The sequence below is a fragment of the Capsicum annuum genome, chromosome 6 (genome assembly GCF_002878395.1).
Source record: "Capsicum annuum cultivar UCD-10X-F1 chromosome 6, UCD10Xv1.1, whole genome shotgun sequence".
Lineage (NCBI taxonomy): Eukaryota > Viridiplantae > Streptophyta > Magnoliopsida > Solanales > Solanaceae > Capsicum > Capsicum annuum.
The window spans coordinates 100,293,695-100,321,532 of record NC_061116.1 but is presented as its reverse complement, the minus strand read 5'-3'; the positions used below and the strand labels follow the sequence as shown (position 1 = coordinate 100,321,532).

Below are 27,838 nucleotides of genomic sequence, written 5' to 3'. Positions count from 1 at the left end.
TTTGCCACATTCGTTTATCTTGAAACCGTTTACCGACATAGTTTGATCAACTTTGCATGCCACTGTTTGGGTGCTTGTTTTAGTCCATAAAATGACTTAACAAGTTTGCACATTTTTCCTTATTTACCAAGAATACAAAAACTTTGGATTGTTCCACATATATTTGGATGCAACCAACATCCGAATGAACATTATCTTTGTTACTAACGTGTATGTGTCAAAATAATTAATACCTTCTTTTTGTCTAAAACCTTTCACAATAAGTCTTGCCTTGTATTTTTAATAGTATCTCCATTCTTAATCTTTCTTTTAAAGATCCATTTAGAATCTAAATGTGTATTTCATGGAGGAAGATCAACCAACTCCTAAGTATGGTTTCTTATAATTGAATCAATCTCACTATTGACTGCCTCTTTCTAAAAGGATGAGTCCAAAGGCGACATCACTTCTTTAAACGTTTGAGGCACATTTTCAAGAAGAAATGTTACAAAATTTGATCCAAAAGAAGTTGACATTCTTTGATGTGTACTATGCCTTGGATTCTCATTATTAAGTACATTCTCGTTTGATTTATCTAGAGGTCGTTTAAATCCTTCACTACACAGCTCGTGTCCAATTTAATATAGATATATGTGTTCAAAGAAATCAGCATTATCTAATTCGATTATTGTATTTTCATGAATATTCAAATATTTAGATTTATGAACCAAAAATTGACATACTTTAATACTTGTGGTATATCTGATGAACACACATTCCTAATCCCTATTTTTACCTTTTTAGGTATAGGAACTTAGAATTTAGCTAGACACCCCTACACTTTGAAATATTTCAAGTTGATTTTCCTTTCTTTCAATTTTTCATATGGAATAGAATGTATCTTCTATGTGTCTCTATATTGAGTATTCGGTTTGCTATAAGGATAGCTTTTCCCACAACTTTTGCGGTAAATCTGGACTTATAAGTAAGATATTCATTATTTCCTTTAGGTTTTGGTTTTTTGTTTCTACAATCCTATTTTATTGAGGTGAATATGAAACTGTAGTTTGATGGACAATTCCACTTTCTAAACATATCTCCACAAAAGAAGACATACTTTACACCCCTATTACTTCTTATCGTCTTGATCTTTTTGTCCAAAAAATTTTTAATTTCTATTTTATATTGCCTAAATATATCTATTAATTAATACTTAATATTTAGCAAATATATATATATATAACAATATCTAGTGCAATCGTCAATAAAAAGTTATGAAATACTTTTTTCACCACGAGATGGTGTTGACTTCATATCACAAATATTGGTGTGGATTAAATCTAAGGAATTAGAATTTCTTTCAACAGACTTACACGGATGCTTCGCATACTTAGATTCTAAATACATTTGACACTATTATTTATTACACTCAAAGTTAGGCAAAACTTCTAAATTAATCTGTTTTCACAAGGTTTTATAATTGACATGTCCTAAACGAATATGCCACAAATCATTTGACTCTAGTAAGTATGAAGAATCCTCAACTTTGTTCATTTCAACAACCATTACATCAAGTTTGAGAAGTCCCTCATTGAGGTAGCCCTTTCCTACATATATTTTATTCTTGATTATTACAAGTTTCTCCAAAATAAATACACACTTAAACTCATTTTTAACAAGAAGTGTTGTCGAGACTAAGTTCTCCCCTATAGTAAGAATATGGAGAACATTGTTGAGAGGTTATTTTTAGGAATATCTTCCCACTTCGTTCAACCTTAACTGTTATATTATTTTCCATGAAGATCATATCTTTGGGATCAGTGGTATCATAAGTAGAAAAAGCTTCTTTATTTTCACAAACATGTCTAGTGGATCAAAAATCAAACAACCATTTATTTGGATAGCTACCTTGATTGATTTCAGTGATAAAAGCATACAAATTTTTAATCTTTTCAGTTGTTTTGACTTGTTTATATGATATTTTTTCTTGTTCTTATTCAGAGCCTGACTACCTAGAGTTTTATGGCCAACATTACTACAATTATAGTTCTTGCCTTAGAACATTTTCTTATTCTGCTCTTTCTCTTGTCTAGAAGACTTCTTCATTTTTTTAATTATTTGGAGAATCACCCTTAACATAATTTGCAACTACTATTGATAATTTTTCATTCAACTCATTATCCTCTTCTATATTGGGACGATTCACAAGATCTTTCAAACCAGACAATTGATTTTTAATCATTACTTTTTCTAAAATATGAGAATTTATACATGTGAACATTTGCATTTTAAGTTTGGTTAGCCAAAATAATATCATTTGTGAACACCAAATATTTTTCCTGTTTCTTGCCATTTTCATTGCTAGAGCAATATTTGAATGACTTAATGACACAACATTGATTGTCATTGGGACAACACCATTCACAACCGAATCAATTTGTTGTTATGTTTCATTCATCATTTTCCTATCAATCTTTAACATACACTTTAGTACTTCAGAATACTAATAATAATGACTTTAATATTTAACTTACTTGTTTCTAGTTAATGATGAAGTTTTCATATGTTTAAATCAACAACCGAATGAACTTTGAAATTTGATAAAGTTTTCATGACTTTATCAAATTCTAAAAGAGTGAAATCCCACAGGTTTTAAACTCCATAAACTAATACATAGATTTTAACGAATCGATGAAGTTTTTATATTCTTTGAACCAAATTTCACACTAATTTCTTGATAAAGTTTTTATATTCTTCTAATAGAGAGAGTAGAAATCAAAAGATTTTAGTCTCCACAAAGTCAGACCCAATACAGATTAACCAACTACTTGATTTATAAACGGTGATAATTTTTTTTCTTTCTTTTACCAAACAAGTACAAAATATAAATATTTTTATAATTTTCTTAAGATTGTTGTTTTTCTCAAGTTTAGTCAAATCTGTATTTTTTCAACAGTATCCTAAAACATATTCAAATTAATATTTGAATAATCAGATGAAATTTAAACTCTATATTTATAACTTTGAACTTGTAACACTAAGTTCAACCCAACTTATAGATGACCAAAAATGAAGTTCAAACTATTTTCTTAAAAATAGAAAAATCAAATATTAAGAACTTCAACACAAGTTCAACTAGCTTATGAACTATCAAAATGATGTTTTAAGAACTTCAAACACAATTTCAAATAGTTGAAGCACTATCAATATGAAATTCAATTTTTTTATGGAAAAATAGTGAAACCAACTTTAAAAAAAGAGATGAAATAGAAAGTTTCAAGTTCACTGAATTCATGGTGTGTCCTTGAGAAAATTATTTCTCTAAAGTACCTGAGTTTATGATATATATCCTCCCAGAATAAATTGAATCACTTCGACAGAATATAGGTACCTCAATTACTATCGAATTATTAATGTGCCATGATTTCATGTCATTTTCGATGCTTAAAAATGAAAAATATGAAAGTACTTAGGTCTATTTTGGTAGATGTGATGTGTTTTTGTATTTATTTTATAGAAAACTAGGTCTCGTAGCTCAATAGAAGAAAAAGAGTTAGAGACTACTGAAGATCCAACCTATGAGACCACCTATGTGGCGTAGGTACTACTTAAGATACCATGGGTGGCCTCGTGGGTATCATATATGGTGAAGTCAAAGACTCTGAAAGATGATGTTGTTCCTGATATTAACAAGAAGTGAATTATGGTGCATAAGTACTACTTACAGTACCGTAAGTACCATTATGGATGTCAGAGTGTGAAGTCCTAAAATCTAAATCCTGAAGCTTTCGTCTAATATAGAAGATGATACCACCAACATGGCGTAAGTACCACTTACGCCTTATAGGTGCCTTCACAAGTACAAGTACTGCAACATGATGAGATTCTGAAGTTCCCTGTTATTTATGATGCTTACCTACATGGCGTAGATGCTACTTATGGCCCATCAGTGGCCACCAATCCAAATTTTTTGTTCATTTTGGCTTAGATTTTTAGGGTTTTAATGTAAAGTATAAATACTATTTTTACATTTTGGTCGGTTTAAGCACTTATAATATTCACAAACATATATTTGATTCTAAGATTGACTTTAATCTTGGAATCTTTTTGTTCTTAGTTTTTAGGTGATTATTAATTTGAGAGTTTGGTTTTATTCTTCCATTATTGTGAGTTTATTTCTATGATTTCTTTATTGAATTTCATAGTTTTATCGCAATTATGAGTTGCTAAATCCCTTAGCTAGGGTTGTGGTTACCATGGAAGAATAACGAAGTAGAGGAAGTGGGAGGTTCTTCTAGATCATTATTAATGCATGTATTATGGTCTTTTCAGATTATTTGCTTCCTTAACTACTATAGAAGTTAAGGACTTGTCTGTATTCACAATCATTTTCATAAGAGAGGTCAAGTTTGGAAAAAGAATATTACAACAGTGATTCGAGGCTATCAACCCTCAGCTAACTAACTTGATACTCATAAGGTGATAGTTAAACTAGGATTGAAGACTAGGGTTTGCAAGGTGACACTCTGAGACTTATAAGGTGAAGAGTGAAATTTACCAAGGCATTTACAAGACGGTTGGTGATACCTATCTTGTCAGGTTCTGTGTGTGTAGTAGTAAGATAGTCAGATTGAGCCTGATAAACCTACAGAGTTAGGAAATCATGGGGAACACAGACCTAGTGTTTATCTTAGATTGATTACAATCAAAAGAAATCAAGACTTTTTACTATTTACTGTTTACTACAAATTCCCCGAATTTAATTTCCGATATTGCACAGCCATTTCAATAGGTTTTAGAGAGATTTCGGACCTATTCCCTTTGGGTTCGACCCTAATCTAGTTGGGTTCTAATAATTTGATAGCGACCATATTGTATCTTCTTGGAGGGAATAGCTTGGGTGACATTAATTATGAATGCACTCAACGTTAGTAAATCACACTAGAGTTTTCTCTATTCACACCTCTTAAAAACCTAACAACACTTACAATACACTGAAGTTAGTTACGCTAATAACTAACTTTGATAACAAAATCTAACAAATTAATTGGATAAGAGAGAGGGTTTAACAACATATTGTACAAATGACCAGTTTCTATAAATGGACACTTTTAGCCACATAGCCTTTCTTAAACCCCCCTTCTCAAGTTATGCTCTCTAAATATATATGTTGTGGACACCTACTTGGAATTAAGATATTGGTGATTAACTTTGATTCATTCCTTTAAGTAGGTTTGTAGGTTTGTTCCTTTGCAGATATCTATTGAAACTTGATGTTTCCTTCTTAATTTTCTTTCTTAGTGAAGTGATAATCAATCTCAATTTTGTATGTCCTCTCACGATAGACAAGATTACCTGCTATATGTAATGCTGATTTACTACCATTGAATATGTCAATAGGTAGTGCAATCTTGACTTCCAATTTTGTCAGTAATCCTAGTAGCCAAGTGAGTGCAGACACAGTAGAGGCTAAGCTTCTGTATTTTGCTTTAGCAAAACTTTTGGAGATGATGGTTTTTTTCTTGAGACTACAAGATAATAAGTAGTTCCCTAGTTTGATTATTAATCATATGACAAATCTCACTGGTGTGGGTGTTGTTCAGTCAACATCACAGAAGGCAGTCATTTTCTGAATAGGATTATTTAAAACAACAATACTTGCCGAGGTTGTGTCTTTATGTATTTGACATTTCTCAATGCTGCTTCCATATATGATTTCGTTGGTTTCTGAAGATATTGTCTTTGGACATTATAGGCAATGTTAGGTCATGTAACTTAAGATACAACAATTTACCTATCTGTCTTTAATATTAAACATATCAAGCTATAGTGAATCTTTTCCCTTGTTGCTGCTACTTGCATAGTCATCATATACACTTGTTGTTAGTTTGATATTTGTATTTATGAGAGTGGTAAATTAATTGGAAGTTACTATTCCAAGTTTAGAGATAAACTCCAATAGGTATTTTCTTTGGTGTAGTAATATCCATTGTTCAGATCTAGCGAATTCTATTCTGAGAAAGTACTTTAGATATCCAAATCTTTCATCTTTAACACCTATTGTAATGCTTGTTTTGTTTCCTCAATCAGTCTCAAATTGCTTTCTATCACAAGCACGTCATCCATATAGATCTATATTACTATAGTTCTAGATTCAGATTTCATGAATAAAGAATTGTCATATTGACTTGTTTGTACTTGAGATTCCGCAAAGCTTTTGATAACTTGGCATTTTATAGTCTAGGTGCCTTCTTCAATTCATATAAGAATGTAATGAGTGTGTGTAGAGGTTTATTCTACCTCTGACTTAGTGTCACAACCCAAAATTGGGATTGTGATGGCACCTATCACACCTACCTTGTCCGGTAAGGTTAGAACCTAACTTGAGAAATAAACCCAACAATTAAGAAGCATAAGAAAAAAAAAGGCTACATATACACCCAAAAAGTCTTAACACAAATAGAAAGAGGAATACAACTAGAATAACAACAACCCTGGTCTGGAGGTTACTAGTACAAACCTCTAAAATCGAGTACAATGAGAGAGTCTAAACTTTCTCAAAATGCATAAAGATAAAGATAGAGAAGATTCACAGTAGTCTCTGAGATCTACAACAACTACCTCGAACATTTGGAGTTCATAGAAAATCACAATCAATGTCTAGGGGTCGTGGTTCGGTATCTGCACATTCGGTGCAAAAAAATAGCAAGGGTGAGTGCATAACTACCTTTACTTATTATCATCATCGATCAACCCTAATTCAAAGTAGTGACGAGAGACACCAATATCAACGATCGAACACAACCATAAACCTATACTCATGAAAGGAACCCTATTCTAGAAGATATAATATGATTGCCATAGTCGTATACGTATCACAACTCAAGTTCAATTAATCAACAGAAATAGATATTTAGATACTCAACACCTAAAAATTATCATATAATCATCACTTCATGTTATGCAATTAGAGTAAGAGATATAAATGAGTGAATGCAATGCATATGCTTTGTACACACCCACTATAATGTAAAGTCAACTAGGATTCATGAGGGACTCATAAGGTTCATGTACAACATGTTTCTAACAACAATTAATAAAGCAATGTACGAAAGAAGAAGAACATAACTAAAAGTTAATGAATGAACTTATATACGTTGAAAGATATATAGCTGAATTCCACAATAGAATCAATGTATAATAAAATTACACTATAAAATGTATGAGTATAAAAAATAGTAATTTATAGAATAACTCACCTAATTAGAAAAAGAGGACCATAGTTTATTCTAATTTTTGAATGATGATAAAAATAATTTAGTGAGAAAACATTGAGATTTCGACAAGATCACCAATTCTTGGAAGGCTTTATATATACCTATAAAAATGATTAGCAAATATTATTAGGTGAAACCATTTTTTCATCTAATTCATCAATATGGTCTATGATTAAATAATGTATATAGGAACTACCTATATACTTGTTCCATATTTTATAAATTAAAAGACTGAATAGTTCTGGTTCGTAATTATCCCAAAACATAAGTATACACGTTAAAAGAAATTCTTAAAAACAAGAAAAAAATTAATGTTGGAAATTGGATGTCTGATCTTACATTAAAGCAATGCTCCGACCTCTTTTCGTGTTTTCTGTGACTTAGGGCATCAACAAATTTATGTGTACTAATCAATCCAATAATAGAAGAGTACAAGAACATCAACAAAGAAAAAGAGAGAATAAAAAATATGAATAGTAACACACCAAATATTTAACAAATCATCAATATTTGACACCCGTCTTGCCTTTGCTAATAGAATATTCATGGAAACTATATTGTGTTTATCAATAAGCAAAACGGTAAGTTACCTTATTGACCGAGAAAATAAACTTCAAAAGTTAAAGTAAATAATTAATTTGCTAATAAAATTTTATTCACGATATCAATAAAAAAAATCCTAAATGCAGTATATTTGCTTACACTCACACTTGAATCACTCAATACAAAATATTATATATCTAAGTTAAAAGAAAAGAAAAGAAAAGTATCAAATTCACGTCTACCATAGTCATATACGTAACTCAGCAAAAAAAGAGATTTCCCTCCAAACAAAAATGTGATTCTCTAGCACTTCCGTGCCTACATGAGCTTCAATAAAATAAAACACGTTAACATGAAATAAAATAAATAACATGAGATATCATCTCTAGTTTCTAATCTTTAATCTCTAATCTATTAAAAGTGAAAAAACCTTATAAATGTTGTTTAAAGTTTTTGTCCTTCATTAAAAGTCTTTGTAATAGAAAAACAATTATCTTTTCACCTTTTCCTTCAATAATTTATTATTTTATGATATTAAATATTTACTATAATATACATAGTGAAATTAAAAAATTTCTTATTATTGTTAATTTCCTAGATGTATGGTAATTTGTAAATTCCTAGGTCTTCTAACATCTTTAATTCCTCTAATTTATGGAAAGTTTGGAGAAGATCAACTTTTATTTCATGTTCTTTGCAGAATGGGACAAGAGTTCATGATTACATGGATCTACCACTCGAAATAAGCAAGAATATGGCACAAATTTTGACTAATTAATTGGTTGATTCATGCTCACCACAATTTGAACTTAATTAAGAAACTTTATACAACATTGTTGTTTGCCGCCTTGCTATGAAGACTTCATCACGAAGGGAATTGCAGTTGGTGTCCATTAGTGCCATGTTCATATTCTTCAACTATGAAAAATTTTGGGCTCCTGAAGTATTAGTTTATGGGAAAAGGCTTCAATTTACCCCTATACTTTAAGAAATTGAATAAATATGCCCTTCGTCGTACTTTGGGGTCATATTTACCCTTGATGTCGTACTTCAGAGCCAAATTATCCTCATTTTTAAGAAACTTTTCACTTGTATCCTTCCTTTAATAAAAAATTTCAAACCAGCGTTAAATGACCCACTTTTTAAAAATAAAACATACCTTAGTCTAACCTACCTGTTCCAACCCACAAAAAAAAAGACAAATAAATATAGCACTTCCTCAGTTCCGTTGGTTAAATTTTTCTAACAAACAAATATATTTCTTCCTAAATATTGTTTTGATGATAATCAATAGATAATAAGGGACCAGGTCCTTGGGTCTTCATGTATTCAGTACAACTATCGCTATCTTGCACAATTTTGTCTGTTAATGTAACAAACTGTGTAGGTGATCTTGTACCTTTCAGGACACTTGGACCAATCTTATTTCTACCCTAATCATTATCCAACTATAAATAGAAAGAATGCTCCTAAAATCACTAGTTTTCGAAACCTGATTAATCAAAGACAGAAATAGGGAAAACCTTACATATTGCTCAAGTCCCAATCTTTGTGTGTTGAGAGAGTGTGTGTGTTCTTGAGTCAAGTGTGAGTCTGTAATTGAATTACTCATGTTATAAGAATAATGCTTTTTCTTTATGTTCCTGGGAGTGCTTAGGTAGAGTTAACTGAGTATTATATTGGTTAAAGTTAATCAATATTGAGGTGATCTTTGCAGAGTTGTCAAGGTAGGTTTGTAATAGAGCTATTACAAACTGGTGGAGCTTAGAGTTAGGTTCCCATTTGAGTCTATAATCAAAAGTTTGATTATAGTAGATTGTTGAGAGCTTGTGAGGGCAAGTCGTGGGTTTTCCTCTCTTGAGAAAGGAGGTTTCCCACATTAAATCCTTATGTTTTTAAATTTCCAGCAAAGTTTTAGTTTCCTACTACTTTACTATTTGATTGCCTGTGTCTGACTCTAAGGGAACTGGTCCCTTATAGTGTGGTGCACCCCCCCAGTTTCAATAATTGGTATTAGAGAAAGGAAACTGTAAAAGGTTCATACCTAGAGTAATTTATTCATCATGGCTGCTCCACCTAATCTAGAAGAAGGGAAATCTACCACTAGACCACCCAGATTTAATGGGTAGTACTATGGGTGGTGGAAAACCAGGATGTATGACTTCATTATGGCTAAGAATGAGACATAACTAGAATGATTGCTAAAATTAGGAGAGAGCATGATGATGAAGATAAAAATAAAGTTTAGAAGAATCACAAGGCCAATAAACTTCTAGTTTGTGGTATAGGACTTGATGAACACAACAAAATTTTTGCCCCTGAAAATGCTAAGGAAATCTGGGATTGCTTGAAAACTGCTCATGAAGGAACCACTGATATGAAAGATTCAAAAGTTGATATGTTGACTACTTAGTATAAAGCCTTCACCATGAAAGAAGGTGAAACTATCTAAGAGATGCATACCAAATTCACTTCAATCACCAATGAGTTGTACTGCTTAGGAGAAGTAATTCCTACGTACAAACAGGTGAGAAAAATTCTTGAGATTTTACCTATATACTGGGAAAGGAAAGTGGATGCCATCACCAAGGCAAAGAACCTGAAAACTCTTACTATGATGAACTTATTGGTAATCTGAAGACACATGAACTCAAGAAGCAACGAGGGCAACAAAAGAAGGATGTAAAAGGGAAAAATCTCTGGCATTGAAGGATTTTAAGTCATATTCAACTGAAGAAGTCACTGATGTTGCCTATTTGGCAAAAATAATTGTTAAAGACACTAAGAAAGTGGTCAATTTCAAAAAAAAAGAAAGTAGCAACACAAGGGAGGCTTTGTTGAGGTTTGTCACAAATGTGGAAGTCCTGAGCATTTCATTAAGTTTTGTCAAATGAACGAAATAGATTATCAATAATATCACAAGATTGAGGGTGAAAAAGGAAATAACAAGGACCAGGTCCCTATAAAATCAAGAAAAAAGGCTACAGTTGATTATGCAGTAAAGCAGGACCTAACAGTTTGGGGAGATTGCTCCAGTGAATCTATGAAGGTGAAAAGTCTAAAGATGTATCTATGCTAGCTGTGGAAGATTTTGATGTTATATATGATTACTTTTTCTCTTATGGAAAAAATAGAAGGTGAAGAAGAACATAAGGTAACTCTCTTTGATATTAAGGAAAACTTAGATAACTACTCTGCTAGGAAAATAAAGAAGCTTGCAAATGTGCTGATTGATTCTATGTGTGAATTGACTACTAAGAAAAATTTCTTTAAAAGAAAAATTAGAAAGTCAAGCTCTTGAATTAACTGCTTTAACTCTTTAGATATCTAAAATAGAAGAATTCTTTATAAAGTTGAAATCTGAGAATCTGAATTTAATGACTCAACTAGAAAAAGTAAATAATTCTGATGGTAATAGGAAGAAATAAGATTCAAGGCTTCAAATTAAGCTTGAAGAAAAGTTGAGGCATTCTTAAAATCATCTTATGACTGTACTTCATAAGAATGAAGAATTAGAAAGGGACCTGGTCCATCTAAGGAAAGAACTTAACAAATCAGTAAAATGGACCACATCCTTACAAATCCTTTCTAATTTAACTGGTCAGAGTGTCAATAATGGATGAGAAGGCTATTTATGGCAGTAGAAATAGGGTCCACAAACCTCTATGTATTCATCGTGGAAGAGATGGAAACTTGAAGAAAAACTGTCAGTATTGGCTTAAAGCTAGAATAAACAGTATTAAATACTTCCAGTAGGAAAATTATTATCCTAAAGGTTCCATGCCCTTGAAAAATGTGAAGAAGAACTTTCAACCTAGATGGGCAGAGAAATATTTGATCTCAGCCTTGCCTTCCTTCTAGGAACTTAAACTCAAGTGGGTTCTTAAATCCAGAAAATAACTATGTTTGTAGGAAGAAAGAGGGGCATTCAGTCGGAACTAGTTTATGGATAGTGGATGTTCAAAGCATATGACTAGAGGACTGACTATTTTATCTCTCCAAGACACTTCAAGGTGGAGGTGTATCAATAAAAAATGATATAAAGGACTATTTTCATTGTATTAGAAAGATTGGAAAATCATTTGGTCATGCAATGTAAGATAAGTACTATGTGAATGGTATCAAGTACAGTCTTCTAAGTGTGTATCAAATATGTGACAAAGCTAATGAAGTAAAATTCCTATCTGATGGGGGTACTGTGTGAAGACTGAAGTCCGAATGGTTATTCTCAAAGAAAAAACATTTAAGAATATTTATATGGCTGATTTAGAGTCTGTATAAGAATGGGAGTTGACATGCTTAAGTGCTCAAAATGAGAATGCTATGCCATAGAAGACTAGGACATGTAAGTTCCCCCTTACTGAACAAGTTGATTTTAAAGGACCTGGTCCGTGGCACGCCAAAGCTATAATTTCCAGACAATAACGTTTGTAATGCCAGTGTTAAAGGAAAACAAGCCAGGTCTTTCTTTAATTTGAAGAAACAGGTGAGTACTTCTAGACACCTTAAGATATTGCATATGGATCTATGTGGACCTATTAAAGTCCAAAGTAGAGAAGGGAAGAAGTATGTGTTTATGATTGAATGACTACTCAAGGTTCACTTAGACATTGTTCTTGACAACAAAGGATGATGAAGTTCTGGTTACCTTTGCCAAGCAAGTTCAAATGAAGCTAAATTGCATGATTGATGAATCCATATCTAATCAATGAACTGAATCTAAGAAATCACAAGTTAAATAATTCTGTGCTAAAAATAGAATCAGTCATGACTTTTCTGCCATAAGGACTCCTAAACAAAATGGATTTGTTGAAAGAAAGAACAAAGACCTTCATAGAAATCGTCAGGAATATGCTAATTGATAGTGGATTACTAATCAACAAGCAAATCATACAGAGTTCTAAACAAAAAGAACTTAGTGTATTGAAGAGAATGTTCATGTAGTCCTTGATGAGCCAGGAAAGATAGTGAATCCGGGTGATGATGAAGATTTAAATTTAAAGAACTCATTCCTATTCAAAGGGATGATAATTGAAGAATGATGGTCAAGATGATGAAAATAAGAAAAATGAAGGTGATGGTGATATAAGATCTCAGTTACAGACCCTAGCTTTAGTGGAAGAACTATAAGAAGGGTCCAATTAAAAATACAGGGACCTGGTCCCATTGAATCTAACCACAGAAAGTTGAAATAGAGGCATAAATCTTCTCATCCATTTGAGAATCTATATTACAAACAAGAGCTCAAGCCAAGAATCTCATGGCATTCTTAGTATTCCTATTCCAAATTGAGCCAAAAATATGAGGATCATGTTGAGACTGAGGTTGATCAACTAACCTGACCTGCTAGATAAATCAGATTTCTCCATAAAATTAGATATTATTAGAAGACCGGTATCCTTGGTAAAGTAGGTACATATTGGTCTAACTCAGTACTATACCTTTGCAGGTATACACCCATGGGAATAACTTTAGAAGAGGACAAATGTGACTTGCATAAATTTGAGGATTCTCTCAAGAAAAAGAGGGAACTGGTCCCATCACTGAAGTTAGTACCAAAATAGTATGCTTTAAAAATATTAATTTTTTTCTTTCAAAAGCCACACATATTTTCCTCTCTATGTGAAAGCTGTCAATTCTTAGCAAGGTGAAGAGTCGCACCTATTAGAATCAAAAATGTCATTTCATTCAGAAAGATACCTCTCAATGACAACGATCACATCAATTAGACACAAAATCAAATTCATCTCTTTTATTATTATCTTCCAAAATTAACTTAATTCATCTTCTTCAACCGTCCATCATCTCTTAACTTGAAATAGTGTGACCCTTCACGTTTCAACTTCTCTTTTACAAATGAACAAGAAAAATGGAATGGGAGAGCATATAAGCATGAAACTAGAGAAAATATCTATCACAAACTTTGCTTCTATTCTAATTGTGCTCAAATTTCCAAATTTGGTATTCAATTCTATATGCATCTAGATTCTAGAATCAGTAGATAAGCTTTTTGAGAAAATGACATGTTGAAAATTTTTGTAGATCTAAATTGTATCCAAAGGCATAAGAATAAAAAAATGTCATGATTGGCGCATAAAGAGACCTCTTAAATCAACTATTTAGAGAAATATATAGTGGTCCTAATCTATTGCATGTGATCGATAAGTGCCAATTTTTCATGAGTTCTGCATTGATACAGATCCATGAACTCGAGCGGGGGGAGGGGTATTTATTCTTGTGTTTGTACTGATGCAAATCCACTTTGCATGAGCTATGCACTGATTAATATTCATAACTTAATCTTGTTGGGAAAATTTGACCAATAGAATTAAGGGGGTAAATTTGTTTGTGTCTTTTTTGTGACTTGAGTTGGGTTGGGTGGGTCAGATTAGGATGTGTTTTAATTTTTTATAAAGGGGCGTTAATTGCTAATTTGGGATTTCCTATTAAAGGAAGACTGCATGTGAAAAGTCCCTTAACAACGAGGGTAAATTTGACCCAAGTATGACATTAAGGGTAATTTGGCCCTAAAGTATGACGAAGGGTATATTTAGCCAATTTTCTAATGGATTGAGTAAATTTGGCCCTAGAGTATGACGATAAGGGTACATTTAGCTCCAAAATATGACAAAGAGTATATTTAGCCAATTTTTCATAATAGAGGGGTAAATTTGACCCATTTTCCTTAATTAATATCAAATAAAACATAGGACCAACTTATGGTGGGAGATTCAATAGTTTATATGATGGTGGAGGAGAAAGGTCTTAGCATTGGTGATGGTGGTTGTGGCGAGTCTAGGAAGAAAGAAAACAAAAAAAGATAAGAAAATACACAAAATAATTTAATAAAAGATGTTAAAAACTCAATCTCTGTGCATTAAGAATTTACAATCTAGCTATTTGATATAAATTTTGGCTCCTTACTCTTTGAGAGTACAATGCATTCTCCTTTGTCCCTAAATCACTTTGGGGGATAGGATTTTGTTTCAAGATGCCTAAAGTGGGTAATAATAAGCTAAGTTGTGCAAACTCCTTACTTTTGATGCCACATCTATGTTGGATTCTCCAATAATACACTCTTTTTGAAGATCTCGATATGAAACCATTGACATTTCTGAAGAGTCTGACCAAATAGATAATAGGAGATTCACAAAGTATATGTCACGATCCAAACCAGGGCTTGTTCATGATGGGTATCTCAAGTCCCACGTTGATCGGAGATCACCCCCTTCACCTAACCTAGCCAGCTCAACAACCTAAAGTGTCGAATGAATCCCGACCATATAAGAAGATAGTGAAGAATAAGACCAACATTTATTCATGAAATGTCTAAACCATTCACTAATAACCAGAAAATCATCTATCACCAAGACGATCCACAAAAACAACACACCCAATTCCATAGTAATCCAACAAAGCCTCTTTAAATTGACAGTCAATAAAATATCGGGACATGCCCTTGATAGTAGCCAAAAATAAAGTCTAAACAAGGTCTGAGACAAAGAATACAAAGACTCTAAAATAAAGCCTTTCGAAGTATGAAAGCTCACCACTTAAATGTCAATTCACGAACTACACGGACACCTATTTACTGCATAGGTAAAGTAGATGCAGTTCCAGTACCTGCATCGCATGGGGATACAACATTCGGAGATGGTTAACAGTTGGAGCACTAGCAAGTAACTCAGGGATAGAGGAATTAAATAGTGCCATTATTCAAAACCAAGTCAAATAACCATATGTGATAACATACATACATGTATATCATACCGGGATAGGGAACAAGGTTTAGCAAGCATTAAAAAACCTTAACCTGGGCTGTGTAGAATAACCATCATATAACAAGGTACCCATTGGATTTTCGGGCCCAACTCTCTCCTAGTTGGAATGGCCTCAGTGTATGTAGCCGCACAAACTAGAGAATATCAATATTACTAAATGCCTTTATGGAGGACTCGAACCTCCCGACATAATCAAGGTGACCTAAGCACCAATCTATGCAATATGGGGTACTCGTATCTACCATTCATATATATTTGTTTGGGGGACTTGAACCTTTCGATCATATAGACACCCGCATCGGCTAGCGCTGTTTCTAGTGTTAGTCCTTTGGACTTCACTTTTATGGCCCGACTACACATCCTACTTTAAAGCCCAATTAAAACATTCATTACACATAAACAACCATTATTCCAATTACTTACTAAAGGCACCCCAATGGTATGGTCATACCAATCCCACTTGCAAGCGTACAACATGCACTAACCATTATTAATCAATTTGGGACTCAAACCATTGTCTAAACAAAGAGATCAATTCAATTCAAAATTTAAGGACTCGAACCCATTTAGCCAACTAAACCATAAAGGTTATTGTTCAAATCAATTTATGGCCTACAAGGCTTTCATAAAACCATTTACCAACCACTTAAATTATTAGGCCAATTGCCTTAGTTCAAAACACAATTCAACATATGACAAAATCATTCTCATAGGTAATTTCACAAACAGATTGAGGGAATACCATTATCAAATAATTATTCAAGCCAAAAACCATCAAATTAGGGTTGACCATGACCCCTTAGTTTAAATCATAATTCCCAAGCACCCACATGTGTAAAACCATTATCAAAACATGAGAAAACAATATTTAATAATATGCATTCAAACCCTCAACCATGGTTTTCAAAACTACCATTAATGGTTCATGAACAATGTTTAACATACATGATTTTAGTGAACTAACAGTGAAGGTAGATTCACATGCCTGAGTTACAAAGATTCACAGAGAGATTTTGATCCTTAAGCCTCTAGATGACCACTTTGAAGAAACCCAGCCCAGTCTTTCTTAAGAAGTTTTAGAGAGAGTTTAGAGAGTGTTTGATCTTCTAAAGTATAGAATGAATGCATAATAAGTGTTATAAGACATGGGGTCTTAAGGGGTTGGGGTGGGAAATGTCCACAACTACCCCTAGCTTAAAAGCTATAAAAAACTGGCTGGTGGGTACGATTGGACCCTCTAAATCATCACCACAATATACGAGTAGTAACCTCAAGTTGTCAAAAAGACCAAAAAGTTGGACACCACATTTTATCCAACATACGACTTCCTTGCTCAACTCGTGACTAGACCATATGATTAGTACCATAAATTCGTATCCAAGGCAGAACATCAAGGTCTAGACACTGGACAATATACGATTGGACTCAACCCTCTCATTACATCAACATACGAATTGTATGGAGTCTATCATACCAAGTACAGAACTTGGTCAATCAACACACTGACCAATATATGACTAGGATTCCTAGACCCATCACCACACTATATGATTGTATAGTGAGAAAAAGGTTCAACACTCGAGAAATTTGCAAGGGCCAAAGATTGGGGCATATCAGTTCCCCCACTTAGGATCATTCATCCTTGAATGATGGGACAAGGAAATACAAGCACGATTCGGACTCTACATGCCTTTACTCCTGACTTAAACTAAGTTAGAAAACAAAGACGCCAAGAATTCCACAATCTACCATTAACAAAAAACAAAAAACAAAGATGTTAAGAACACACACATACCTCAAGCATGAATTTACCAAATAGGTAATAGGAATAGATACTTGGACTTTATGTCCTCCTCGGCTCCTACATACCAAGATCATCACCTGGACATCCTCATAGGACAAAGAATCCGAAATACCAATGTTCTCCAAGGGAAAAACCAATGAAGGATCACCCACACATTTTTGTAACATGGACACATGGAATACTGGATGAATGGAACTCAAGCTAGAAGGAAATTCCAAGTCATATGCAACACTACCAACCCTTCTAAAAACCAAGTACAGGATAATATACCGAGGACTAAGCTTCCTTTTTTTCCCAATCCGTATCACTCCCTTCATGGATGACACCTTCAAGAACACCTAATCTCAAATCTCAAACTCCAAGTCCCTTCGCCTTACGTTCGCATAGGACTTTTGGCGACTTGGGGCGGTATTAAGCCTATCCCAAATCACCTTCACCTTATCCATAACTTAGTGGACCAAATCTTGGCCAAACATCTCTGCTTCACCAACTTCAAACTACCTAATAGGAGATCTGCACTTCTTTCCATACAACGCCTCAAACGGAGCCGTACCAATGCTAGAATGGTAATTATTGTTATAGGCAAATTTAATGAAAGGCAAATGGTCACACCAACTACCACCAAAGTCGATTACAGAAGCTCGCAACATATCTTCCAAAGTCTAAATAGTCCTTTTAGCTTTCCTATCCAACAATGGGTGAAAAAGTCATACTCCCAAACCATACTGAAAAGAGTGCTAGAAATACAATGAAAATTGAGTACCCCGATTTGAGATAATCGAGACAGGCGCACTATGCAACTTTACAACTTCCTGAAGGAAAAACTTCACATAATCCTCGACAAAATAATTATTCCTCACTAGCAAAAAGTGAGCAGACTTTGTCATCCTATCCATGATGACCAAAGTGGAGTCACACTAATTCAGTGACTGCGGACGGTCGGTAACAAAATCCATATTAATAACTTCCCACTTCCACAATGGTAGTTCAATCTCTTGAAGAAGACCACCGTGTCTCATGTTCTCCACCTTCATCTGCTGACACTCCATACACTTAGCCACAAAGTTGGCTATATCCCACTTCATAATATTCTACCAATATATCTCCTTAAGGTCATGATACATCTTTGTTAAACCGGGATGAACCGTATATCGAGACTTATGGGCCTCGGCCAAAATCCTACCTCACAACCCATCAACATCGGGACACACAACCTTTCTTGGTACCACAAAATACAATCACCACCGATATTAAATGCCATCAACTTTTACTTACCCACATCATCCTTGATCTTCATCAAGAGAGAATCTAGTAACTTCTTCTCTTTTTAAGTCACAAATAAGACTGGTGTGCCCCATATGGACAAACTAGGATGGATGGAACCCTTGTCTAAAAGATCCTTCAACTGCTCCTTGAGTTCCTTTAACTTATCTGAAGCCATTTTATTTGGGGAATAGAGCTATGATGAGTGTCTGGAACAAGACCCATCCCAAAATCAATCTCCCTATCGGGAGGGATACCAGGAAGGTCATCAGGTAAGACCTTAGGAAATTCATTCATCACCAAGACGAAATGCAAAGAAGGACCCTCTGAGATAGAATCTTAAAATCGAACCAGATGATAAAGACATCCTATGGAGATCAATCTTTGAGCTATAAGATATGATATGAACCTCTCCTTAGGAGCTGGGGAACCACCCCCCACTCAATAACTAGCTTATTAGGGAATTTAAAGATTACCCTATGGGTCGTATAATCTAAAGAAGCATAGCAAGGGTATAACCAATCCATCCCTAATATAACATCGAAATCAACTATGTCTAATTCAAACAGATCCACCCTAGTCTCCCAATCACCAACAGATACCACACAACCCCCATAGACTCATCTAACAACCATAGAGTTACCCATCAGAGTTGACATAGAAAAAGAGTTCAAAGTACGCTCAGGACCAAAAATATACACAACTATAAATGGGGTCACATAAAAGAGAGTGGACCCCGAATCAAGCAAATAATAAATATCATAGAAAAAAGGGTTTCAACATACCAGTAAAGACATCGAGAGATGCCTCAGAGCCCTGACGAGAAGCAAGAGCATACAAGTGATTTCGTCTAGTTCGAATACCAAAAGTAAAAGCAACACCTTTTGGTGTAGAAGATGATGAAAAGGAAACAAGAACCTTATAAGCCCCAGAAGCAACCCTAGAAGGACAATTTTGCTGCAATGGCCAATCTGACCATAACTAAAATATCAGTTTCTCCCCTTCTCATACTGCCCATGGTGTGGCTGACCATAAAATCTACAAAAAAGATATAATAGACAAAACTAAGCCCTACCAGGCTGCGCTTAGGCACCCTGTTCCCTATAACCTCTGCCATGTTGAAAGAGATAATCACCCAACAGCTTCGAGTAAGTGGTACTAGATGTAAAAAAAGAACCAAAACTCCCTCACTTCTTCTTAGGCCACTTTCACCTATCTCTATCACCCTGCTGCTGGCTCCACCCTGATATGAAAATCTAAACTTCTTATATTGCCTTTTACTAATCTCAGCCTACTTTTTCTCTTCTTTCTTAACTCACTACATATACACCACTAGCTGAAACATATCCATATCCTTGTTCAACTAGATAACATTACTCTCTAGAATCAATTCACAGGACAACTAAGAAGTAAACTTATGCATTCTATCCCTCATACAAGATACCAACTTAGGAGCATACCTAGAAAACTGATGGAATTTCAAAGCATACTCCTTGCCTGTCATCCTACCTTGATTTAAGTTTTCAATTTGATCTGCTTTTGCTTTCCTCAACTTCCGAGGAAAGAAGCAATCTAAGAAGATAGTAGAGAAGACATCATACAAAGCTGAATCATCATCACCTTCCCTAGAATGTTCCCACTCTTTGTACCACTGGTATGCCACATCCTTCAATTGGTAGGCAACAAGCTCCATACTTTTAGCATCAGATGCATGTATAACTTAAAAAACTTCTCCATCTCATCGATAAAATCTTGAGGATCCTCCTTAACATTAACACCAATAAAACTTGGAGTACTCAATCTCATGAATTTGCTAACCCATGTTGCCTCAGAAGATAGAGTAACAGAAGCACTATGTTCAAACTGAAAAGCTACCAACTAAGCCAACATATAAATAAACTAAGAAAACTCAGCGTTCATCACATCAACATGAGGAGCACAAGGAAGGATAGAGGGAACCAGTGGAACTCCAGAAGAGAAATCAAGAATAGGACCCCTAGATCGGGTCTGCACCCCATAAGCAGCGTGTATCCCATTAATAGTTTCCCCAAATAGAATAGAGTAGTTCCTCTAAGCTTCTGATCATCTGGGAGGCATGATTTGAAAAGTGAGCAAACGAGAAGTATTGAAATCCAAGACCTTAGATTCTATAGCTCAAAGTAAGACAATAAGAAAGGGAAAACATTCCTAAATGTCTCGTAGCCTCTTTTTTATAAGTATGGTGCGCTACACACCCGTAAAAGAGTCTCTACTTAACATGGCTTTGTCTACAGCCAATTGACCATGAGACTAGGCTTTGATACCAACTTTGTCATGACCCGAACAAGTGCCCGACCATGACGGGTATCTCAAGTCCCATATGGACTGGAGGCCTCCCCTTTCACCTAACCTAGTTAGCTCAATATCCTCAAATGTCAAATAAATTTCAAACGTATAACAAGATAGTAAAGAATAACACTAATATTTATTCATGCAATATCTAAACCATTCATAAATAACTGACAACCATCTATCACCAATCTAATATACCAAAACAACATACCCAAGTCTACTGTAATCCAACAAAGTCTCTATAAATTCAAAGTCTATAAAATATTAGAACATGCCCTCGATAATAACTAAAAATAAAGTCTAAACAAAATCTGAATATAGAATATAAAGACTCCAAAATGAAGCCTTCTGAAGTATGGAAGCTCACCACTTCAATGTCAACTCATGAACAACTCGAACACTTATTCACTGCACAGGTAAAGCAAAAGAAGTTATGGTACCTACATTATGTGGGAATTCAGTGTCCGAAGTTGATTAGTACCTGAAGTGCTAATGTAACTCATGGATAGAAGAATAGAATAATTCCATCATTCAAAACCAAGTCAAATAACATATGCAATCACATACATACATATATATTATGCCGGGATAGAGAACAAGCTTTAGCATGCGTTTAAAAACCTTAACCTAGTCTGTGTAACATAATCGTTATATAACAAGGCACCCACAGGCTATATGGGCCCAACTTTCCTCTAGCTAAAAGGGCCTTAGTGAGTGTAGTCACACAAACTAAAGAATATCTATATTCATATATTCCTTTATGGGGGACTCGAACCTCCTAACATAATCAAGATGACTTAAGAACCAATATATACAATATGTGGGACTCAAACCTCCCATTCTTATTTATTTGGGGGACTTGAACCTCCTAGTCATATAAACACCCACACCGGCTAGTGCAGTTTCTAGTGTTAGTCCTTTGGACTCCACTTTTACATCCCAACTACACATCCCACTTCAAAGCCAAATTAAAATATTTATTACGCATACATAACCATTATGTAAACTACTTATTGAAGGAATCTCATTAGTATTATCATACCAACCCCACTTGCAAGTGTACAATATGTCGTAACCATTATTAATCAACTTGGAAATCAAACCCGTTATCTAAACAAAAACACTAATTCAATTCAACATTTAGGGACTAAAACCCATTTAGCCAACTAAACTACCAAGGTTATAATTCCAATCAATTTAAGGCCAAAAAGGCTTTCATAAAACCATTTACTAACCACTTACATTATTAGGCAAACATTTTAGTTCAAACCACAATTCAACATGTGACAAGATCATTCTCATAGATAATTTCACAAATGGGTTAAGAGTATACCATTATCAAACCCTTATTTAAGGCAAAAACTATCAAGTTAGGGTTAACCATGACCCCTTAGTTTAAATCATAATTCCCAAGCATCCACATATGCAAAAATATTATCGAAATATGTATAATCACAATTTAAACCATGAGAAAACAATACTAAACAATATGCATTCAAATCCTCAACCATGGTTTTCAAAATCACCATTAATAATTCATGAACAATGTTTAAATATATGATTTTAGTGAACTGACATTGAAAGAAGAGTCACATGCCTGAGTTTGAAAGATTCACGGAGAGATTTTGATCCTTAAGACTCTAGATAAGCACCTTGAAGAAACTCTAGCCCAATCTTTCTTGAGAAGTTTTAGAGAGAGTTTAGAGTGTTTGATCTTCTCAAGTATAGAATGAATGCCCAAGAAGTTTTATAAGACGTGGGTTCTTAAGGGCTTGGGGTGGGAAATGTTCAAAATACCCTCAACCTAAAAGATGTAGAAAAATTATAAATGGGTACGATTGGACCCTCTAACTCATCACCGTAACATATGAGTAATACCCTCAAGTCATTAAAAAATCAGAAAGTTTGGCACCACATTCTTTCCAACATATGATTCCTTTGACCAAATCGTCACTAAACTATATAAATAGTACCATCAAGTCATATTCAAGGAAGAACATCAAGGGATAGACATTGGACAACATATGATTAGACTGAACCCTCTCATTACATCAATATATGACTCGTATGATATGTTTTGTACCAAGGATAGAACTTGGTCAATCAACATACTGACCAATATATGACTAGGGTCCATAGACCTATCACCACGTCATACGACTTGTTGTGTGAGTCGTATGATGAGTAAAAGGTTCAAGAGTTGAGAAATTTGCAAGGGTCAATATTCGGGGTATTTCTGTATAGGAGTGTGTTACTAAAGTTAACAACTTTATGAATGATCTAATTTGATGTTTAGCTTAATGTTGTTGTATGCATCTTAGAAAAAACTTACAGTTTCATGATCAGGTGTAACTATAAAGAAATAAATTCTTTGACAGTTTGAATGGGACCTAGCAGTCTCATCACCTTATATTTTTAATGAGTTCTTTTACATCCTTGGCTATTTATTTTAACGTGTATTTATTCTTTTTATAAAGATCTCTAGGAAAACCCTAAAATTCCAAAATCCTAAAAATCCAAACAGTTATTGGCCACTATGGTCGCCATCTTTAGTGTGATTCTCCCATCAAAAGTACCAACAATGAAAGATACCGTCAAACCCATAGAACTACAACACCTCTACCACCTCCACCTAACTATGCCAATCTCTTGAAACCTAAAGTAACCAACACTACAATACCTAGAGTTCCCACCAAGCCTGTGGTAATGATACAAGAAGAACTAAGTGTTATGTGGAAGTCATATTCAAGAGTCATCAATACGCAATAATTGGGAAATTTTCCTATAAAAAACTATATATTAATGAATTAAGGAAATAGATTCTTGGGAAATATGGAATTAAAGGTGAATGTACCATTGGTGTCTTAGATGCAAGACATATTCTCATTATATTGGAAGAATTATTGGATTATGTGCTATTGTTATCCACTGCAGCATATTATATCAAAGCAAAAGGGAGGTATTGGTAGATGCGTACGTTAAAATGGGAACCATAATTTGAACTTATTATGAAAACTACCATTGGAGTAGCATAGATCTCAATGCCAGATCTACCTCCTATTTTTTTTCCTTAAGAAGCAATTTTTTCAATTTCTTTAGCTGTAGGAAAACCATTAAGACATGGTATAGAAGATCAAATAAGAACAAGCTATGCAAAAGTGAAAGTGAAGGTTGATTTAGTAGCTAAACTACCGCAAAAAGTTAGGATCAATGAAGAGAACGGTGTTACTAGTGGAGTTCAATTCAAATGGATTTGAATCTAATAAGACTATATGCCTAAGTAAGGAGTGATATTTGCAAGGGTATGATGAAGATATTTGCCAACTCTTATAGATAAAATTGATTGCACTTCTTGTATGTTCAGTACTTCTGCTGAAGCCAACAATTTCTATCCCTTCTCAAAAAGAGATATTAGGCTTAATAATGTCCTTAGAGTTTAAGGAAAATATCTGTAAGGTAGAGGTGATTAGTCGGCACATAAACACAATAAAGTTCTTATGCACATGTATTCTTGTGAAGTATGACATTTGATGTGGCAAAGCCAAATTCATACTCACCAAGATGAGGATGCATTATTGTAGCCACTTCTTTGAAGGCTTGTACAATATATATCTTATGAAATTGCTAAGTTAATTTTCTTGGAGGCAGTGTAGAGGTAGTTCACAAGGTTTATTTTTTTTTTTTTGATAAATCACTCCCCTAAACTTAAAAGAGATGCAATTAGCATAAATACATGTACACTCCAATGAAGAAGATGAGAGTCTTGGAGGTAACAAACCCAAGACAAAAACCAAATACATTTGTTCCAAGATTATTATATATTGCAGAAAAAAAGTAATCCACAAAATTAATGAACCACCGGGTGATATACAAGGTATGGATATGGGAAATAAGATGACACATACCGTGATGAACTTTTTTTTAAGTGTAATTGCTAATAACTTTGCTAAATCATATTTTCTAGAAAATAATGAGACCTGAAAGAAGAGAGAATACTAGGGGAATGAGAAGGAGAAAAGATTTTGAGTGAGGGAGAGTAATATTGGGCACCTGTATTAAAATCTCTAATTCTAACATCTGATCTTGGTTTCCCCTTATCAATATCAATTATCACTATGAATTATAGATGATAAATCTCCTTTCTTCCTTTATTCTTTGCCTTCTATTTCCCCAATGAATATGTTATTAACCCAATTCCCCTGCATGATCCGCAAGATTGATACGATGTACTTTCTCACATAATTGTTTACCTATTACAAAATTCTTTTTAGATTGATTTTATTGATGACATAGGTTTATTAGTATGTTGAGAAACCATCGTGGATAAAAGTTCTTCCATTATAAACATCGATTTGTTATTGAATTCGTGCCAAGCCTAAAGATGAATTTGATTACTAAGGAAGGGGATGATGTCATATTGAAAAGTATGATAGATTTTGATTAATTAACAGTTAAACCAATATGCTCTACCATATTACAAATTCTTGCTGGGAAAGAAAAATATTTACAAAGGTATACATTAAAATTAATTAAAATCCTAATGTAGGTAAGAAACATAATTTATAATACTTCTAAATAAATTAAATTTTACCTTCTATAAAACATGTATTGAACTTTAAAATCAATTAAATATTTTATGGCAAATCACCACCGCTAAAGACCTAATGTGCATAGGATTTTGTAAATTATATTACCATAGTAAGATAGATTTGAAGAGCTCATACTACATTTCTTCTTTCTTATTTAAAGTACTATCATAGTTTAGATTACCACAATATTTTTTGGTTATAAATTTGGGTTTAAAAGTCTTTTTTTCAATTTTAGGACTACATCGTTTCCAGCCGTTTAGATTAGGACTTTGCCGTTCCTTCCATTTTTTAATTTTTGGACTCCCTTTTCTAAGGCTGATCAATACTTCTTTTAATTATAAAATTATGTGAGCTTATCTTTAATTATTAAATATTCATTATAAGATTATATTATTCTAGTATTTTATTTTTTGCTCTCACATGCCCTTTCTTGCTAAAATATCTTCATAATTAATTTGATTTGTAACTTCTTTAAGTTGGGTATTTGACCTCAATAAGAAGTCATAACATTTAAAACCTCTAAATTAATTAGAATTTTACCTTATATATTAAAATAGTTTCTACAATTTTATTTAAGTAATTTAAAGAAATAAAAAGATTTGTTATCAGTGGAAGAGATTTTAAAAAGGCCAAAAGAATTTGTTTCGTATCATCAGAGGAAGAGGAGAAGAAAAAAGAGTCATCATCCTATGAGATTTTAAAGAGGCCAAAAGCATTTTGTTTCGCATCACTAGTGGAGGAGGAGGAGAAAAGGAAGAAAAAGAAATAAATATGACAGGAGATGAGTTTTGATTTGGTATCAAAAAGGCAAAGGCAACAAGAGTCATTTTCATCTGATGAGATTTAGATTCATTTTAATTTATGAATCATATTTTTGTAACATCGTAGCATTTATTTGCATTTAGTTGAAATGTTGTTTTATGCCCATAATATATTTATTTTAAGAAATTTGTGATTTTCTAGGTGCATTAAATAGAAGGATGTGGAAGTTGCGAAATATGATAGAATGCCATTTTTTTTTTAATTTATGAATCATATTTTTTTAATGCCATAGATTTTATGTGAAATATAGTTCTAATATGATTGCATGCCCATACTATATTTATTTTCAAACATTTGTGATTTTATTATACAAGTTTATTAGATAGGAGATTACAAAGGATAGACTAGGATAGAATGTTATTTTATTTTTGATTTATAAATCATATTTTTTTAATGTCATAACTTTTATGTGTAATTTAATTCTAATGTTGTTGCATGACCGTAGTATATTTTTTTTAAGAAATTTGTGATTCTATTTTGTATAGGTTCATTATATAAAAAGGTATGGAGGTTACTAATTTGGGTAGAAGGTTTGTAGGTAATTATGCTTTGACTTTCTTTTTAGCAGGTTAGGTTTGATGGGTGTATGGAGGCATTATGTCTGTAGAAGTTTTAGCCTCATACATGTATGTTTTTTGCTTTTTATGTCTATTACCATCTATTGTATATTGTCTTTCAGTTACTTTCTTATTAATTCACATATTTTCTTCATTTTCATATTTTTCTTTCGTAATATTTTCTTAGGGGTGCAAACGTTGATATCTTCATTCTAGTGATTTTTTGGAGCAGAGAAAAGAATAATTTTACTGTTAGAAGTCCTCATACAACCTTCGCCAAGTAGTTCTTAAAATTTTTAGGCACAATAGTTTCTTCAGAATGAGTCGTAAGCTTAAAACATATGTCAATATCTTTTGTACTTCTAATCCATATCTAATAATGTTATCCCTTTCTAGATTATGAATATTTATTATGTATTAGCTTCAGTTTGATTAGTTATGATTTCTTAATATCCCCATACATAATTTTAATTTGCATTATATTAAGAATAATGTCTTGATGACGATCAGTTAAAATTCACGTTCAATGCACATACCCTAAACTAGTAAAGACATAAAAACCTACTATCATTAGCAAAAATATATGATGTCAAATGAAAAATACTGAAAATCATATGTAAAATCACAATAAACCCTTATTCATGTTTTTTCCTTTTTAAAAGACACACACACATACACACATATATATACATACATACATGAATATACATATACATACATACATATATATACATATATATATATATACATACATATATATATATATGTATATATATATATATATATGTATATATATATATATATATATATATATATATATATATGTATATATATATATAACTTGCAACCCATAGTCAATTAGGACTCTCTTTTGCGGTAATTACTTTGAGAT

General features: G+C 33.3%; 1 pseudogene; it reads right to left on the bottom strand.

The window, feature by feature from the left end:
* Positions 1 to 24,246: 24,246 nt before the first annotated feature.
* Positions 24,247 to 25,055, bottom strand: LOC107874219 (annotated as a pseudogene).
* Between the last annotated feature and the right edge of the window lie 2,783 nt (positions 25,056 to 27,838).